This window comes from Grammomys surdaster, unplaced genomic scaffold, assembly GCF_004785775.1.
Source record: "Grammomys surdaster isolate TR1022 unplaced genomic scaffold, NIH_TR_1.0 126271, whole genome shotgun sequence".
Classification (NCBI taxonomy): domain Eukaryota; kingdom Metazoa; phylum Chordata; class Mammalia; order Rodentia; family Muridae; genus Grammomys; species Grammomys surdaster.
The window spans coordinates 2,858,660-2,864,693 of NW_021621071.1; the positions used below are offsets into that span (position 1 = coordinate 2,858,660).

General features: G+C 41.1%; 1 pseudogene; it reads right to left on the reverse strand.

The window, feature by feature from the left end:
• The window catches only part of LOC114613684, a 78,548-nt pseudogene extending 72,663 nt beyond the window's left edge, over positions 1-5,885 (reverse strand).
• Between the last annotated feature and the right edge of the window lie 149 nt (positions 5,886-6,034).

The window sequence follows — 6,034 nt, forward strand, 5'->3', positions numbered from 1 at the left end:
GGAGGGAGGGACGGAGGGAGGGAGGGAGGGAGGGACGGAGGGAGGGACGGAGGGAGGGACGGAGGGAGGGACAGGACGGAGGGACAGGACGGAGGGAGGAGGAGGAGGAGGAGAAGGAGGAGGAGGAGGAGGAAGAGGAGAGGCCTTCCATGAGCATGTGGAGAGAGAGGAGGGAAGGGAAAGTGGAGAGGGCATAGTAGGATGAGAGGACAGAGCGAAAGCAAGAGGGTAAAAGAAAGAGGAGGGGGCAAGCAGCCCCTTTTATAGTGAACCAGGCACACTTGGCTGTTGCCAGATAACTGTGGGGCAGAGCCTAGAGAAAATGCTAACAGCACTCATGTATGACAATTCACTGGATAAAAGCTTGCCTACTTATTTCATGTAAGAATCATCTAAAAATCTGAAGACATTCATCATAAACAGCAACATCTTAAAACTCACTCTGAGTGACACCATTTGAAATTTATCATTCCCGTCCTAAACCTGACTATAAGATGTACTGGGTCACATGAGTACCATCACTAGCCCCACTGGCAGGAAGATTCCAGCAGAGTTATGTTTTGGTTGTTGTTCAAGATTCTCCAATCCATACAAAGGTGTTTTAACAATTACAAGCATTGAGATTATCAGGCACTCATGGAAACCTAGGAAATTCGGACACGTCACATTTTTATTCCAATTCCATCTTTTCATTTTGTTTGCGTGCATTATGCATGACCTACAGCATACATAAGAAGATCAGAGGATGACTTGCAAGAGATGTTTCCCCCACTCCACCTTGTGGGCCCTGGGGATCATGCATCAGGTCTGAGGTCAGGTACCTCTACCCTCTGAGCCATCTCACCTCCCTGAATTTAGACTTCAAAAACCAGTTGACTGCACACATAGGAAATGGAGGTGAGTAAAAAGCATTGAATGCTTCCTCCAATGTAGAATGATAAATGTTGATCCGTCGTTACCTTTCTTAGAGATGCTTTTTATACTGCTTTTATTTATCCCTTGCTTTTTGTCTGGCAGCTGCCATTGTTCACTGCTGCCAGCATCTGAGCTAGGAACAGCCATCCCCATGCTGACTAATGTTCCATAATGAATCACATTCTAAAACTACAACAAATATCACAAACACAGATCAGCTTCTTTGTGAAATGACAGGTCAAAGGTCTCCCTCATGCATATGGAAACAATTTTGATAATTATCAGATTATAGAAACAGCATTGCTATTTGCTTCCCTATTTGCCTTAACCGTGCTCTCATGAAATCCGTTTTTCTGCCCTTTGATGGTATTTCAGAGTGTACTGTCTTTGGGGGTCAGTTTCCAATAGGAACATTTCCAATCCAATCTAAATGAAATCATTAATCTTGCATTTCATTTGAGCTTTTATCTCTCACTAATTCAAGCCTGAGGGTGTTATTGGTCCCAGCAGAGAGGAATGAATGGGGATACGGGATGAGATCTTCTCCACTTCACATATTTTATTCCAACAGCTCATTGTTTCATTATTTTCTTACCAGTTTCTTCTCTGTGGTTCTCCCTTAGTTTTTGGCCGTTTTCTGTCCTTGATATACCTGCCAGACATATTAGTAATTCCTTTGTACATCGCGAACAGTACATCATTCCTTTTGGTTGGTGGTGTGATTTGTTTTCTATGAATCCCTGACTCCACCCTTATGAGCTTCTGTGCTGAATCACTGAGCTGAGGGTTCCTTATGCTGCAAATCTTCCTGCTCTGCATCATGAAGGGTTTCCTGTGGGGTTAACACAAAACTTACATATTTCTTCCTGTATGAAAGAGCAGAAACATAAGTGTACCCCATTCTCTGCCTTTATACCCATCTTCTCGGCTTTTATTCTGGGTCAGTCAGAAAGCTTTTGACTTGTGAAGGTCAGACATTTGACCTTCTGTTCTTCTAATTCCAAGAAATGTTTTCCTAAAGAGCTTTCCTTTTTTTTTTTTCTCAAATTTGTTTGCTTTGGCTTTTTGTCTCTCTCTTTTGCAATGCTGGAAATAGAACTCAGTGCCTTGCACTTGTGCACACACAGTAATAAGCACTGAGTTATAGACCTACCTCTCCACATAAGTTTCTAAAGGTTACAATGAGTTTTTTTCTAATACATGTAACTGAAAGCTGTGTAAATTATAATCTTGGGAGTCTTCAATCAGTATAAAATAAGGGCGTGACTTTCTGACTCCAAGGATAGGGAAAAAGAGAAATGGAGAAATACCACAGTAGCATGGTTCACTAAGCAACACTAGCTTTTGTATATCTTAAGTATTGACAGAGCCCTGCCCAGCCACTTCTTAGGAAGAACTAGTGGGCTTACTTTAAAATCAGAGCTAGTTTTTCACCACCTGTCTTGTGGTATCAAAGAGTTAATTTTGCTCAGTTTTGCTCAAACTACACAAGTAATAAACCCTCTTATAAGTGTACTGAGTTTTGAAAATTCAGGAATGCCACAAACAAAAATCTTCCAGAACATAAGGGACTCACATATCTTGGTAACCTTTACTTACTTACCATTATTCTTTCTTTGTTTAAGGTATTTCAGTCTGAATATTTATGCCTTGGTGTGCAATGGATATTTCTTCTTCTGCAAATTATTAATCTTTCAGAATCTGTCTTGTGAAACTTTCATATCAATTGCATCAGATACTCTATTATGTTATACTTAGAGTCCTTAGGGAATTGTAAAAATATGTGTGCTTGCCAGGAGCGATAGTGTTGCTTTCCATAATTTCTTCTGAAGTCTGTGATGTAATTAATCTGAGCTTGGTGCTCTATCAACTTTAATAATCCTGACGACCTTATTACACTCTCCAGCAGAGAGATAAGTCTTAAGTGGGTACCTGAGGGGATTAGATTCTACTGTCTTTACTGTCAGCCAATGTTTTTAGAAACGATTTCACTATGGTGTGTGTACATATATATGAAATTGTATATTAAACGGAATGAATAGAGCTGTTGTGTTTGCCAACTCATTTTTATAACAAGGGGCAAGGTTTAGGCGGAGAGCTAGTGAGGATTCTAATAAGGAGGAAGAAAATTAAACCATATCTGTGTAGGTAAAAATCAAGAGTCTATTTTCATTATTAAAGCAGTTTGTCATTGCAACCAACACAGGCTGTCCTGGGGAGTACTGTCTGTGCTTGTGGTTTTATTAAACATCTTTTCAATTTCTCTTTGCTGATTCTGATCTGATTGCTAAGACAGTATGTGATCAGACACCTGGATAATAGCAAACGTTGGCATGCAGATTAGAAGAGTGACACCAAAGATGAGGGAAGCAATGACGGCTTAAACCCAGGCTAAATTTATGCAAAAATTTGGTTAGTCAAATGATGAACAGATGCAGCCGAGCATTTTCATCGTTCTTGTTAAATATCCTGAAAATGATTCTGGCTGGTTAAACAGGAAAATTGCATCAAAATGAAACATGTACATGAGTAAAATATTAATGACAGGGATCCATTCAATAGACTATAGATAATGCAGCTCTTTTTCGTTTCCAGCTGGGAAAACATAACTTACTTTTTCTCGGTGCAGTGCAGGGGGCAGGCTTTTCATTTTAGATTCTTTCAGTACAATTTACTATTTATTCATGTTTTAGTTTTTGGGCACATTTTTTTCCTTTCAGGGATATCTCCAGCATTGTCAAAGTGGCCTCTTAGTTGTAGGAGTTTAGTTGGTGCTTTTGACCTAAGAGTGTCAACAGTCATTGGTGTATAGCGGACTGTAAGAGTTCACTGGGGCCTCAGTGCCTAGAATGTCCTTTTAAAAGGAGTCTTGTATATTTGCCTCCCTGACCACAGTTTGCCAGAGCTGGATTGATGAAGACACAGTTAAGCTATCCCTCTACTATGTAAAATCTTGGCTAAATATGTAAGATACCTCTGTTTGCAGGGAAGAAATAAATGTGTACAGCCATTAGGGCAAAATTATTGTAGGCAGAATGCTAACAGTGAAGTTAAATGAACATAAATACTGGTAAAGAAAGTGAAAACATTGCCAGGCGGTGGTGGCACATGCCTTTAATCCCAGCACTTGGGAGGCAGAGGCAGGCAGATTTCTGAGTTCAAGGCCAGCCTGGTCTACAGAATGAGTTCCAGGACAGCCTGGGCTATACAGAGAAACCCTGTCTCGAAAAACCAAAATAAATAAATAAATAAATAAATAAATAAGAAAGTGAAAACACAAAATGAGTATCTAGTTTTATCAGCAACACATTTCTGTAGCTCAACAGCACGCCGAGAGATCATTCTGTACCTACAGATTGGGCTTAGAAAATGAGGCGTTAAGTAACTTGTGCATAATCATCCAGTTACTTGAACCCAGTAGTTTGGCCCTGGAGTTTACATCCTTAAGCAGTAGAATTATACTGTTTTCAGTCACTGCTATAGTAGTGGAAGGAGAGTTGAAACATAATTGAGTCCTAATAGTCCCAGAAAATGAAGCTTACAGAGTCACTACTTCTGCTGAGATCAATTCTATTTCTTAAAGCCATTTAAATCTTCAGGCTGAATTAATTCCCAAGTCTTTAAGATCAGAGTATGGAATGCATCATTTTTTTTTTCCTACTGGGAACTTTGGACAGTCCTGAACCTTGGCATCCTTACTCGCTAGCGTGTTAAAAATGATTAGGGGATGGGGATAAAAATTTGAGGCATGAAAACAGAATCTGAAGAAAGGAGTGCAGAGGAATCACACCAGGAAGAAACATCAATCACCGTTAATGCCCTAAAAGAACAACGTGGTTGGCATATGCTGGCTCATCTTAAGCAACAAAGGCAGCTTACTTAGTTTCACACTTCTAGTAATTATTTTCATATTACAAATTCCTTAACACCGAAACACTTTAAGAGTAACCGATGTTTAAGAAAGCTCCAATAATCACTTGTTGAATAAATAAATGGGACGGGGGAGCATAAATGAAAAAAAATTAACATTGGGCTGGTCAGTGAATGCCAAGGGTCACCAAATGGAGAACTAAGAATATGGGCGTTTCTAATGAGAGGAAAGAAATTAAAAATCAAGTCACAGTATGCTGATTAGTTTTTTGTCAACTTGACACAGGCTAGCATCATCTGAGAGGAGGGAACCCCAATTAAGAAAATAGAAGTGGATGCTTGCTGTCAACCATTGGACTGAGCGCCAGGTCCTCAATGGAGGAGTCAGGGGAAGGACTGAAGGAGCTGAAGGGATTTGCAACCCCATGGGAAGAACAACAATGTCATCAAACCAGACCCCCCGGAGCTCCCAGGAACTAAACCACCAACCAAAGAGTACACATGGAGGGACCCATGGCTCCAGCTGCATACATAGCAGAGGATGGCCTTGCTGGGCATCCATGGAAGAAGAAGCCCTTGGTTCTGTGAAGGCTCCATGCCCCAGTGTAGGGGAATGCAAGAATGGGGAGGCGGGAGTGGGTGGTTGGGGGAACACCCTCATAGAAGCAGAGGGAGGGGGATGGGATTCCCTGGGGGACGGGAAGGAAACTGGGAAAGGGAATAACATTTGAAATATAAAGAAAGAAAATCTCCAATGAAAAAAATACTAAAAAGAAAAAAATGCCTCCATAAGACTGAGCTGTGTGCTAGCCTATAGAGAATTTTTTTAATTTTTCCTTTCCATTTCTCTCTCTCTCTGTCTCTCTCTGTCTCTCTATCTCTGTCTCTGTCTCTCTCTCCCTCCCGCTTTCTTTCTTTCTCTCTCTCTCTCTCTCTCTCTCTCTCTCTCTCTCTCTCTCTCTCTCTCTTTCTTTCTTTCTATTTATTCGCTTTCCATGATGATGGCAGAGCCCTTCCTCCTCTTCTCCTCTTCCCACTCTTACGTAACCCTCCCCCCATTACCTCCTCTTCTTCTCCTCAAAGAAGGGGATGTCCCCCATGGCTACCAACCTGTCCTGGCATATCAAGTGCATCCTCTCCCACTGAAGCCAGACAAGGCAGCCCAGCTAGAAGGGGATCCAAAGGCAGGCAACAAATTCATACACATACACACACACACACACACACACACACACACACACATATATAT